The sequence below is a fragment of the Eucyclogobius newberryi genome, unplaced genomic scaffold, assembly GCF_026437365.1.
Source record: "Eucyclogobius newberryi isolate DKJ021-1_F unplaced genomic scaffold, fEucNew1.0.hap1 SCAF_11, whole genome shotgun sequence".
NCBI classification, from domain to species: Eukaryota; Metazoa; Chordata; class Actinopteri; order Gobiiformes; family Gobiidae; genus Eucyclogobius; species Eucyclogobius newberryi.
Window position 1 is genome coordinate 35,137,102 of NW_027315735.1, and position 14,392 is coordinate 35,151,493.

The following is a 14,392-nucleotide window of genomic DNA, read 5'->3' on the forward strand; positions in this document are numbered from 1 at the left end:
TACCAGATTTGAACATATTCCTGATGCTTTTTTTAAAATATTGTTATCAAATTAATGAAACAATTGTGAAAATCTAGATCTTTTTCTTTTTTTCTTCTCCTTTTTTTAACATTTCGACCACCAAACATCAACTGCTCAACCAGAAATCCAGATTAAAATGACTTTCTCACAAAACCACATTTACCACCAACTATATATTCAAAGTGCGAAATAGAAATGAAAAAATATTGAAAATCAAACCGCCGATTAATAATATCCATAGACACATTTTGCCATTAAACTTTGCAATAATAACGTTCACAAATCCACGCGGGAACAGAAGATTGTGAATGAACCAGACATTTTCATTCAATCCTGTGACTGCGTGACTGAAGCTGGAGAAACAATAGAAGTCACGTTCATTTATTGTATTTATTTACGCACAAAAACCGGACAATAATGACGTCAATAAACACGTCTTAATGAGCGCTCGGGGTCACGTCTTTAACCCTTCTCCCTCCAAAGGTCAGCGCGTGCCACCACAGCGACAACACCGCAGCAAAACCCGCGCGACGTTTGTTTGTTTCTTTGTGTGTTTGTTTGTTTGTTTGTTTACTACTCACCATGTCTTCGCGGAGTCGCCGGTTCGGAGCGCAGAGCATGTCACGACACTCAAAAAAACCGCGAAACGAAACCAAAAAAAAAAAAAGGGTCCCCCCCGGGAGTAGATTCTCACATCGTCCGGTGCTCCTCGCGCGCGCGCCGCTCCTCTTCACCGGGGACTCGGGACGTGCGCACGCGGCCGCGGCGGAGTGCGTCCCGGAGCGACCGCGGGGGCAAAGTCCGGTCCGTGCGCAGTAACGCGACGGGAGGGCAGGTTCAGGGCGTCCACTGCTGAGGCGGAGGTGGAGGAGGTGGAAGAGGAGGTGGAGGAGAGAGAGCACTTGGACTTGTGCGTGCGCCTGGAGACGTGCGGAGACCCGGCCGCGCGCGCAGTCAGCGGGAGTGAGCGGACTTCAGCACGCGCGGAGCCGGCTGTGCGCTCTGGTCCCTCCTCCAGGTCCTCACGCTCTGACAGCGCGCGCCTCCCTCTCTCTCTCTCTCTCTCTTTCTCTCTCTCTCTCTCTCTTTCTCTCTCCCTCTCTCTCTCTCTCTCTCTCTCTCCCTCTCTCTCTCTCTCCCTCTTTCTCCCTCTCTCTCTCTCTCTCTCTTTCTCTCTCTCTCTCTCTCTTTCTCTCTCCCTCTCTCTCTCCTCTCTCTCTCTCTCTCTCTCTCTCTCTCTCTCTCTCTCTCTCTCTCTCTCTCTCTCTCTCTCTCTCTCTCTGTCTCTCTCTCTCTCTCTGTCTCTCTCTCTCTGTCTCTTTGTCTCTCTCTCTCTCTCTGTCTCTCTCTCTCTCTCTGTCTCTCTATGTCTGTCTCTCTCTCTCTCTCTCTTTCTCTCTCTCTCTCTCTCTCTCTCTCTCTCTTTCTCCCTCTCCCTCTCTCTCTTTCTCTCTCTCTCCTCCTCTCGCTCCCCTCTCTTCCTCTTCCTCTCCTCCTCCCTCTCCGCTCTCCTCCTCTCCTCTTCTCTCCCCTCTCCTCCTCCTCTCCCTCTTCCTCTCCTCCTCTCCTTCCTCTCCCCTCTCCTCCTCTCCTTCCTCTCCCCCTCCTCCTCTCCTCCTCTCCTTCCTCTCCTCTCCTCCTCCTCCTCTCCCCTCTCCGCCTCCTCTCTCTCCCCTCTCCTCCTCTCCCTCTTCCTCTCCTCTCCTCCTCCTCTCCCCTCTCCTCCTCTCCTCCTCCTCCTGCTCTCCCCCTCTCCCCCTCCCTCTCCTCCTCCCCTGAATCATGCTCTTAAACAATATGTGGATAGTATATTAAGTCTTTAATCATGCTTTGTCAGGGCAGATTAAGGTGTTATTAGCACTAGTTATTATGAAGTGTTTCCACGTCGTTGAAGAGCTCTAAAAATCGTCTGCAGTCTATTTTAAAGATGCATCTGTCGCTGCTCTTGACCCCCCTCTCTCTCTGTCTCCCCCCGTCTCTCTGTGTGGAGAGAGGGAGAGAGAGAGAGGGAGAGAGAGAGGTACTTTGGAGGGTTATGTACAGTACTTTGGATGTTTATGTACAGTACTTTGGTGGGCTATGTACAGTACTTTGGATGTTTATGTACAGTACTTTGGAGGGTTATGTACAGTACTTTGGTGGGCTATGTACAGTACTTTGGATGTTTATGTACAGTACTTTGGTGGGCTATGTACAGTACTTTGGATGTTTATGTACAGTACTTTGGAGGGTTATGTACAGTACTTTGGTGGGCTATGTACAGTACTTTGGTGGGCTATGTACAGTACTTTGGAGGGTTATGTACAGTACTTTGGTGGGTTATGTACAGTACTTTGGCGGGTTATGTACAGTACTTTGGATGTTTATGTACAGTACTTTGGAGGGTTATGTACAGTACTTTGGTGGGCTATGTACAGTACTTTGGAGGGCTATGTACAGTACTTTGGAGGGTTATGTACAGTACTTTGGATGTTTATGTACAGTACTTTGGAGGGTTATGTACAGTACTTTGGTGGTTTATGTACAGTACTTTGGACGTTTATGTACAGTACTTTGGAGGGTTATGTACAGTACTTTGGAGGGTTATGTACAGTACTTTGGTGGGTTATGTACAGTACTTTGGTGGGTTATGTACAGTACTTTGGTGGGCTATGTACAGTACTTTGGAGGGCTATGTACAGTACTTTGGTGGGCTATGTACAGTACTTTGGAGGGTTATGTACAGTACTTTGGTGGGTTATGTACAGTACTTTGGAGGGTTATGTACAGTACTTTGGTGGGCTATGTACAGTACTTTGGAGGGCTATGTACAGTACTTTGGTGGGTTATGTACAGTACTTTGGCGGGTTATGTACAGTACTTTGGATGTTTATGTACAGTACTTTGGAGGGTTATGTACAGTACTTTGGAGGGTTATGTACAGTACTTTGGTGGTTTATGTACAGTACTTTGGACGTTTATGTACAGTACTTTGGAGGGTTATGTACAGTACTTTGGAGGGTTATGTACAGTACTTTGGTGGGTTATGTACAGTACTTTGGTGGGTTATGTACAGTACTTTGGTGGGCTATGTACAGTACTTTGGAGGGCTATGTACAGTACTTTGGTGGGCTATGTACAGTACTTTGGAGGGTTATGTACAGTACTTTGGTGGGTTATGTACAGTACTTTGGCGGGTTATGTACAGTACTTTGGATGTTTATGTACAGTACTTTGGAGGGTTATGTACAGTACTTTGGAGGGTTATGTACAGTACTTTGGAGGGTTATGTACAGTACTTTGGTGGGCTATGTACAGTACTTTGGTGGGCTATGTACAGTACTTTGGTGGGCTATGTACAGTACTTTGGTGGGCTATGTACAGTACTTTGGAGGGTTATGTACAGTACTTTGGTGGGTTATGTACAGTACTTTGGTGGGTTATGTACAGTACTTTGGTGGGTTATGTACAGTACTTTGGTGGGTTATGTACAGTACTGGCTCCTCCCTGTTCTCCGCAGTGTTATGAGTGGAAATGTGGGTGGGCATTAGCATGTTGTATAGAAGGCGGGGCTGATGGTACATGGCCCGCCCCCCACTCTGAGCTGCATCCAATCAATCCTCCACATGCACTCAGAAAGATTGTGTCTGTAATAACTCTAACGTCAATAACATCAGCCGCTTTTTACCATCTATTAAACATGTCCGGCCTCCTGCTGGTGCCAGAGTCAGGACTAAACATGGACCGGCCTCCTGCTGGTGCCAGAGTCAGGACTAAACATGGACCGGCCTCCTGCTGGTGCCAGAGTCAGGACTAAACATGGACCGGCCTCCTGCTGGTGCCAGAGTCAGGACTAAACATGGACCGGCCTCCTGCTGGTGCCAGAGTCAGGACTAAACATGGACCGGCCTCCTGCTGGTGCCAGAGTCAGGACTAAACATGGACCGGCCTCCTGCTGGTGCCAGAGTCAGGACTAAACATGGACCGGCCTCCTGCTGGTGCCAGAGTCAGGACTAAACATGGACCGGCCTCCTGCTGGTGCCAGAGTCAGGACTAAACATGGACCGGCCTCCTGCTGGTGCCAGAGTCAGGACTAAACATGGACCGGCCTCCTGCTGGTGCCAGAGTCAGGACTAAACATGGACCGGCCTCCTGCTGGTGCCAGAGTCAGGACTAAACATGGACCGGCCTCCTGCTGGTGCCAGAGTCAGGACTAAACATGGACCGGCCTCCTGCTGGTGCCAGAGTCAGGACTAAACATGGACCGGCCTCCTGCTGGTGCCAGAGTCAGGACTAAACATGGACCGGCCTCCTGCTGGTGCCAGAGTCAGGACTAAACATGGACCGGCCTCCTGCTGGTGCCAGAGTCAGGACTAAACATGGACCGGCCTCCTGCTGGTGCCAGAGTCAGGACTAAACATGGAAAAGACAAGCATCTCTCGCTTCATGTCACAATCGCATCAAATCCATTAGGGTCCATCCGCGCGTCTCCCTTTTTTTTACGACCGAATAATCCGCCGACATCGAGACGACGTTTGTCCATTTACGTTTCTTCTAAACTCAGTCTGAACGTCTTTGAGAAGAACGTAATGGAATCAGCAGAAGACACGACTCCACCGACTCCAGGCGCAATTTCACCCTTTGTACGAGCGCCTTAAAAGCCCTGGTTTAGAGAGCAGGACCACGTAAAGAAGCACCGAGTTACCTTTCTGCGAGGGGTCCGCCACCCGCTTGTCTACGCCACCCGCTCGACCCCGCCACCCGCTCGACCCCACAACCCGCTCGTGTCCGCCACCTGCTAGTCTCCACCACCCGCTCGTCTACGCCACCACCCGCTCGTCTTTGCCACCACCCGCTCGACCCCGCCACCCGCTGGTCTCCACCACCCGCTCGTCTACGCCACCCGCTCGTCTCCACCACCCGCTCGTCTCCACCACCCGCTGGTCTCTGTCACCCGCTCGTCTACGCCACTCGCTCGACCCCACCACCCGCTCGTGTCCGCCACCTGCTAGTCTCCGCCACCCGCTCGTCTACGCCACCACCCGCTCGTCTACGCCACCCGCTCGTCTCCACCACCCGCTGGTCTCCGTCACCCGCTCGTCTACGCCACTCGCTCGACCCCACCACCCGCTCGTGTCCGCCACCTGCTAGTCTCCGCCACCCGCTCGTCTACGCCACCACCCGCTCGTCTACGCCACCACCCGCTCGTCTACGCCACCACCCGCTCGTCTATGCAACCACCCGCTCGTCTACGCCACCACCCGCTCGTCTCCGTCACCCGCTCGTCTTCGCCACCACCCGCTCGTGTCCCCTACCCGATCGTCTCTGCCACCCGCTCGTCTACGCCACCAACCGCTCGTCTACGCCACCACCCGCTCGTCTATGCAACCACCCGCTCGTCTACGCCACTCGCTCGACCCCACCACCCGCTCGTCTATGCAACCACCCGCTCGTCTCCGCCACCCGCTCGTCTCCGCCACCCGCTCGTCTACGCCACCCGCTCGTCTCCACCACCCGCTCGTCTCCGCCACCCGCTCGTCTCCGCCACCCGCTCGTCTACGCCACCCGCTCGTCTCTGCCACCCGCTCGTCTACGCCACCAACCGCTCGTCTACGCCACCACCCGCTCGTCTATGCAACCACCCGCTCGTCTACGCCACTCGCTCGACCCCACCACCCGCTCGTCTATGCAACCACCCGCTCGTCTCCGCCACCCGCTCGTCTCCGCCACCCGCTCGTCTACGCCACCCGCTCGTCTCCACCACCCGCTCGTCTCTGTGGACGTCATTGCTCCGCCCGATGTGCCACGTTGTCTTAATTTATTTACCGTATTTTCCGGAGTATAAGTCGCACCTGCCAAAAAATGCATAATAGAGAAGAAAAAATCACATATAAGTCGCACTGGAGTATGAAATGCAGTTTCCAGTGTGAAAATAACAAACAATATCACATATAAGTCACTCTGGAGTATAAGTAGTAGTAAGTATAAATATAAGTATAAGTATAAGTATATAGTATAAATATAAATATAAGTCGCACCCCGGCCAAAACTATGAAAAAAGGTGCCACTCATGGTCCGGAAAATACGGTAATCACAGGCATTTTATATCTGGAAAAACGTGCGTTCTCAAGATTGGACTCGCCTCTCCAAAGATCTGACCTGTAACTTGTCCTATCTTTAATGACATAGAGTGGAACATTTCCACTCTATGTCAATAGCATCTCCATGGAGACGAGAAGGTTACAGAGCACACCTTTAAAGAGCCTGACAATCACATTTAAGATGAATTCATTTATACTTTTACACATTTTATCCAAGCATAGTTCAATTTTTCCTATTCACATTTTGAAATCCGGATTGTAAATCATGATCTCGGGGTTATTAAATAACTGTTACCTAGCAACCGTGTCGCACACTGAGCCAAGACTCCTACACCTCCAACACCTTTATATCGTTGAATTCATGTTTAAACGATCATAAAAATGTGTTTGATGTCAATTGTGCGACACTTTTGGTCCTGTCATTTCCAGCGTTTGTTCAGGTTTCTTCCCTCGACCCTCGTGCGAAACGCCGCCGTGCGGATGCGGCGCAGGAGGTTTGTTTCTCGTGAGCGGAGCGCGTCGTCGTCGCGGTGACGTGATGCGCGGCGATGGGAGACGGCCGGCGCCGGTCAAACGTGGCCTCCGGCCTCACGCGGTCAGCGCGTTGCAGCGAGGCCCGGGTCAGAGTTCAGAGGCCAAACGGGGGTCGAGAGGAAGGTCAGAGAAGCAGCGGACGGTTTACGGAGCGACGGGCGAGCGATTTGTCAGGTCTGAGCTCAGAAAGCGTGTAAATATGAGAACAAATCAATCTAAAAGTGATGTGTCCATCCCGGAGACACTTGTCATGCTGCAATGTCAAATACATTTGGGAAGGAGTGTCTGGATGTGCCAATGTGCTCCGATAATCTGGATTTGGCTAGATGTTTTTTATTTTTATTTAGTTAATTTGATTGTATTTCTGTCATTTCTTTGTGATTTGAAAGCATTTTTCCTGCTGTGAGAAGCACTTTGAATTGCCTTGTGCATGAAATGTGCTCTACAAATAAACTTGCCTTGCCTTAAGCTTCAAAACCTACCACGCCCATCGCCTCCAGTGAACCTTTATTTCATCCAGACGCGTTTGGTTTTTCTGCTGCATGTTTGTAATGAGAATACGCCTCAAATCCTGTCGTTCTCTTGAATCGCGACCCGTTCCATCGCGCCACACTTTGGTTTCCTTTGCTTGAGCGTGTGTCATGTCATGTGCTCTACAGATAAACCAGCCTCGTCTTGGGAGAGTCTGTGTTGGTGAAGAGTTGACGGACACGGGCTTTGAATATAGAAGAAAACCACGAAACCCTCACATTTTTACCTTCACATTTCACGCCGTTTACTGTAACTCTCAGATTTCCTTCTCACTCACGACTGAAGGCCAGAGACGTCCCGAACACAATGAGCTTTTGTCGACGGAGCGGCCCAATTACAGTCTCCGGCGAAGTGGCGTTTGACCCGAACGAACTCGACTGAGGCTCGACTGTGAAATGTGCTTCGGGCTTGAATCTGTAAAGAGAGAGATACGTGCGCGAATGACAGGGGCCACGTCATTTCAAGGGCCCGTGGGAGCCTGCGCGGGGCGACAAACCACAACCAAACGATGCTTCGACAGCCTTTTTTTAAGGACGCGGCGGCTTTGTCCGAGTGGAACAAGAAGGAAACGGGCAAAAACAAAACTTAGAGTCTTAAACTTAGAGACTTAAATTTGTCTTTGTAAAACGCGCTCTTCACTCGTGGCTAGAAATCGTCCGCAGGCTCTCAAACAAACAAACAAACAAACAAACAAACAAGTCTGGAATATAGAATGTGCTACTTCTGAGCCCGGCAGTTAAAGGTGCGTCGTCGTTGGAGACGAGGCGTGTCACAATGAGACGTTCTGTGGTGCGTGTTCTGCTGGAGAACGTATGACCCATAATAGAAGTGATTTCCTCCAGCAGATGCAGATACTGTAATATTCTGTGCAGTAGAGTTGAGCTGTAAACAAAAAGTCCAGCATAGAACAAAGAAAAAGTATCTACGACAAATGATATTGTTCTGTCTTTCATTCTTATTATTCTTATTTTGTGAATATTGTTTGTATTTTTTAAATATTATTATTCCATCCATCCATTTTCTTCTGCTTTATCCGGGGCCGGGTCGCGGGGGCAGCAGTCTGAGCAAGGACTCCCAGACTTCCTCCTCCCCAGACACTTCCTCTAACTCCTCCGGGGGGATCCCGAGGCGTTCCCAGGCCAGCCGAGAGACATTGTCTCTCCAGCGTGTCCTGGGTCTTCCCCGGGGCCTCTTCCCGATGGGACATGCCCGGAACACCTCCCGAGGGAGGGGCCCAGGAGGCTCCGGAACAGATGCTCCAGCCACCTCAACTGGAGGAGCAGCGACTCTACTTCGAGCCCCCCGTGTGGCCGAGCTCCTCACCCTATCTCTAAGGGAGCGCCCAGCCCCCCGGCGGAGGAAACTCATTTCGACCAATTGAATATTTACCTGGAATATTATTAGTATTTTGTGAATATTATTTTGTGAATATTATTTTGTATTTTGTGAATGTTATTTTGTATTTTGTAAATATTATTTTGTATTTTGTGAATATTATTTGTAATTTGTGAATATTATTTGTAATTTGTGAATATTATTTATATTTTGTGAATATTATTTTGTATTTTGTGAATGTTATTTTGTATTTTGTAAATATTATTTTGTATTTTGTGAATATTATTTATAATTTGTGAATATTATTTGTAATTTGTGAATATTATTTATATTTTGTGAATATTATTTGTATTTTGTGAACATTACTTTGTATCATGTGTATTTGATTTTGTCTGCAGACCGTTTTCGCCGTCCCACTCGGGTTTAGAACCATGTATTTGGGCCTCAGAACTCCTGCCGTGGACACAATAGATGGATACACCTTTGGAACGTACTTTTGGCAGAAAGAGAAAAGAACATAACAAAGAAGTGGACGACTCGAACATCACCAACGACTGGACTGACTTGGGAACAGACATCAGGCAAATGGAGAAAATAACATTCGAACTTAATTTGGAAATGGACAAATTTGACCAATTTTGGAAAAAAATTTACTTTTTCTTTCATGATTTTGTTTCTTTTTTAAAGTCAGTTTGTGTATTTCTTTGTTTTTTTGCTCTCTGGTCTTGTGTTTTATTCCTTTAAAAAATATATACATTATTTTGTATTGTATTCACTGTAAATGAGAATTAGTTTGCAATGAATGAATAAATATTAGATCAAAAATAATTAACTAAAAACTATAAATTGATTCCTGTTTGTTTCTCAAATGCTCTGTAGATTTTTTCTCTAAATATTTTCCCACACATTTTTTAAATACCGTATTTTCCAGACTATAAATCACACCTTTTTTCACAGTTTTGGCTGGTGCGACTTATACTCCAGTGCGACTTATATATGTGTTTTTCTTCTCTAATATGCATTTTTGGCTGGTGCGACTTATACTCCGGAAAATACGGTAGATGCGTTCCAGTTGACATGACAAAGAACACGGAAAGGTCATCGTTGGACAAATGCAGAGTCCTTATGAACACGCTTCTGTCTCGTAGTCGCGCAGTTCAACATAAATCTGGATCAATCCGACGTAATCCGCCCTAATCCCGACTTTAATCTGTTTGTGTCAATCGATTTGACACGCCGTGAGCTCGGACGCGTGCAGAGGAAGGAGCCGAGGCCGAGAGGAAGAGCAACGGACGGATTTACGGAAGAAGTGAGAGCGGAGCGCGTCGCGGAGTGGGATTAGGAAAAGTGAAACAAAACAATACGGGTTTTATCCTGGTTTAGTCCATCAAAAGGCGGCACGGACCCTTCCGGAAGCGACGTCCACACGCACAAAGCGGTCGCCGAATGTATCAATTATTGAGCGTCGGCACCAACACTTTGCAGCTGTAATTGCCTGTAAAAAATTACATATAACTACCGTATTTTTCAGACTATAAATCGCACTTTTTTTCATAGTTTTGGCCCGGTGTGCGATTTATACTCCAGAGCGACTTATATGTGATCTTGCTCATTATTTTCACACTGGCAACCACAAGAGGGCGCTCTAGGCTCTAAGCGACGCAGAAGAAGAATCTGCACTTCCTCTGGAGTTTGTGGAGTTGTTTAGAAGTGACACAGAGGAAGAAGAATTCAGTGGATTTAGTGATTTGGGGTAAAACTGATGCTTTGCTAAACTTGTTAGCATGTTCTTTATGCTATAGTTATCTGAATAACTGTTCATATGTTACGTTAACATACCAGACACTTACCACAGTTCTGTCTGTGCCTCATGTAGCTGAAGGTGTTAGCGTTAGCATACGTCATGTAGCTGAAGGTGTTAGCGTTAGCATACGTCATGTAGCTGAAGGTGTTAGCGTTAGCATACGTCATGTAGCTGAAGGTGTTAGCGTTAGCATACGTCATGTAGCTGAAGGTGTTAGCGTTAGCATACGTCATGTAGCTGAAGGTGTTAGCGTTAGCATACGTACACCTATTCACCATGTTCTCTCATCTGTTATTATTTTAAACTGCATTTACAGATGAAATGTCTGTTCTTGGTCTGGAATTTATCAAATACATTTCCCCCAAAAATGTGACTTATACTCCAGTGCGACTTGTACATGTTTTTTCTTCTCTATTATGCATTTTTTGGCTGGTGCGACCTATACTCTGGAAAATACAGCACTTTTCTTAAATGCTGTTTACCTCAGCGAAACAAACGGCCCGCGGTGAAAGTATCTGCCGTTGTTCATCGCTATGTCGTTTTTTTCTAACGCAGTGAAAACCATTTGCCTTTGAGGGACAATAAAGCCATAAAGGTGTTGAACCTTGTCACCCGCGCAATCAAAAATGGGACTTTTATTGCGGCCATTCAAACATAAGCATGACACGGTTGTTTTCACGCCCAGTTCCCCGACTTCCTGGCCGCGGGCACTACACGGGCGCTACACGGGCGCTACACGGGCACTACACGGGCGCTACACGGGCGCTACACGGGCGCTACACGGGCGCTACACGGGCACTACACGGGCGCTACACGGGCGCTACACGGGCACTACACGGGCGCTACACGGGCGCTACACGGGCACTACACGGGCGCTACAGGGGCGCTACACGGGCACTACACGGGCGCTACACGGGCGATACACGGGCGCTACACGGGCGCTACACCGGCGAGTCACATGGTTAGCCATATAAGACGCACTCTCGCTCTCACGCGTCCAGTCTTTGGTTTAAACATTTACGAAATCGACGCAGACATAGATTTAGAAGACACATATTACGTTATTGGCCTTTAAACATGCTATTGAATAAGACATTTCGCGTTAGGACTCCATCTACTGGCAGCAGAGGGAATTACTGTGGGGGAAAAAAAGCTAGCTTGCCCCGGCATGCTAATGCGAGCGCGCAGTTACAATGAAGGTGATTATGGACTTCAAAACAACGCAAGAGACGTAAAGATCTCGACCTTTGACGTCACGAATAGGGGACATTTGTATTAGTGTTTTGTGAGGCTCGACGCAAGAGGATCTCGCAAACAAGATGAATGAAACGAACGTGAATGAAGCTAAATTAAACTCCAGGTGTGAATTGATGAAGGAACAATGTTAAATTTTGCATAAAATGTGTCTTTAAAGATGTTATTGATTGTCCAGAATGTTCTACAGTACAGCAATTAAACCACCAGGCTGAGATACACGTCAGATCTGTGGAGAGAGGTGTATGAATGCATGTTTTAATGTGTTTTAAAGCAATCAAGACACCTGTAAATGAGTTAAAATGAGATGGATAAACACTATCACGGTCAAAACTGATAATTAGATGGCCCTTTAAGCAAAAACGCAATCAAATAATAAGAAAAACTTACCTTTTGGTCTGATTTATGTCCTCTTCTTGGATGAGTAAGTGAGAGCTACGAACGCAGACGGAGAAAAGTAAATCAATAGGTTTCGTTAACACGTGAAAGTGGCCCTGATTGAGCTCATGGCTTTATCGGCCGTGAAAACGCAGCCGTCGTGGAATAAATGTGTTTTTAATTGAGTGTTGAGAAAATCCACTTAAAATTCATGGAGCCCAACGTGGCACATTGTTTGGCTTCAGTTTTCGAACGGATAATTTCATAAAGTTGGTGATTGAATTCACTCCCACGTCAGGCCTGGCAACAGGTCACGGCAGGAGCCGAAGAGGAGGCTCATTCTGGAACGATATTATCCTCAAAGTGGCTTTTTATTCAGTTCATTTTAGTTTATAACGTCTATGTTGTGATAAGTCTTGATTCTGACAGTGATGCTGAAGTTGGGTTGTATTGTGTTGCTTTTAATGTATGTGTTTTATGCTATACTGTAAAAAAAAAAAAAAAGGACAGAGAGAAAGAGAGAGCGGCTGTTGTTGTTGTTGTTGCTGTTGTTGCCACCAACTTTATTCTTCAGACATGCTGATTTAGCATGTACTACTTCTACTACTTGCGTCTGTTGCAGCTGCACACGAGAGATGCATTACACTCATTTCTGTTCCACGAACATGCAACGGAACCTCCAAAATTCGAAAGCCAATTCTAAACGGTTTGTCGCTCACCTTTTAAACTTAAACATAGATATTATTGGACGTGGCGCAGCGTGACAACAGAAAAAGACCTCCATAGCAACCGCAGGAGGAGGACGAGGTCAGTGCGGCTAAAACGGGCCCGGACCTGGAAGCGCTACTGTACCTCGCGGTCAGCGTGGTCAGCGGCGAGCGTCCCCCAGGGCGACGACGCTGCGCTCGATTTACCCGACGTTAAACTGAGCCGGAGTGAGACGTACAGCCTCGTTCTGAAGTGTGCAGCGTCAACAGCAGTTTATGATGATGTTTCTATGGTGATGATGGTGGTTCTCAAGCTGTGGGACGAGGACGTCTGGTGATACGAAGCCTTCTGCTGATGTTAGGCCAATTAAATAAGAAAAGGAAGGAAGACAGAAAGGGAAAACAAATCTATATAAAAATCTATATATAAGGATAAATAATAATAATAAATAACAAAAAAATAATGAAAAATAATATAATAATGATAAAACAATAAGAATAAAATAAGATAAATAAAAATGAATAAAAATGAATAAAAATAAAATAAATAAAATAAATAAAATAAATAAAATAAATAAAATAAATAAAATAAATAAAATAAATAAAATAAATAAAATAAATAAAATAAACAAAATAAATAAAATAAATAAAATAAATAAATTAAATACAATTAAATAAAATTAAATAAATTAAATAAAATTAAATAAAATAAATAACAGATTTAATTAAATTCTTTAAGACTAATAAAAGAAAACCATTATAATGTAAAGGTTCTCCGATTTTTCCAATCATGACTTAGTTTGGTGGGATGGCACCTGTGGTCAATGGTTGCTAGGTAACTGTTGTGGAATTACCTCTTCCTCGGTCACATCCGCTGCTCGTGTCCAACTTATAAAATCATAAAACTTTAGTCAAAATAGTCAAAGTGGGGACGAAACAGACAAAATGTTCAGTCAAATCTGAAATAAAATCATGTCTTCTCACTTCTGAATGTTGTTTTATTTTTGGTCATTGAGATTTTATACGGTTAAAATGAAGACAAAGTTGTGTTTTAGTGTTTTAGTGTTTTAGTGTTTTAGTGTAGACCGCTGGAGCGTCTGTGGAACTGAATTACTATCAAATGATGTCATCAATGATTCGAAACATGCAACAGAACTATTTAAGGCCAGTGTAAATAATAGTGTAAATAATAGTGTAAATGTGAAAGAACTGCTTTCAAAAGTAAAAAAAACGGTTTGCACGAATTTACTGAAATAGTTTATTAACTCATCAAACGGGAAATCTGACACGAGCCGGAAAGTCAGACGCTACCTTCCACTGACAGATCCCAACAGTAGATGTATAAAATATAAAATGGATCAGCCACAGACTAATAACATTCAAAATAAATGGGGGAAAAAAGATGGTGATTTTGTTTTGACGGACGAAGAATGGGAAAATAACCCCAAAATCACATGTTTGGAGGTAATTCTGTTGGAAAAGTGTGACACGTTTGTCAAAGTGCTCATTATTCACAGGGAAATGTAACTGTTGGAGAACGTGTGGTTGCCAGGACGCAGACCGTTTCTGTGGGTTTTGGGACTGTCTTTTTGCACAGAAATATCAGACTGAAATAAAAAAAAAGACAATTTATAACTTTCCCATTCCACTTGAACTGCACCAGCGATTAAAGACTGAACTGTGTGATTGAGACATGGAAAATGGAGATGACGACTTTATATTGGACAAATTTGACCGACTTTGGACCA

The 14,392-nt window shown here is 45.9% G+C and overlaps 1 protein-coding gene across 2 annotated transcripts in view; it reads right to left on the bottom strand.

Moving 5' to 3' along the window:
• htr4 (5-hydroxytryptamine receptor 4) overlaps window positions 1-660 on the bottom strand; it is a 198,683-nt gene extending 198,023 nt beyond the window's left edge. For both annotated transcript variants that reach the window (XM_072440041.1, XM_072440042.1), the window contains exon 1: window positions 603-660. The gene's annotated coding sequence lies outside the window, so the exon portion shown is untranslated. The remainder of the gene's footprint in view (window positions 1-602) is intronic.
• Window positions 661-14,392: the final 13,732 nt, after the last annotated feature.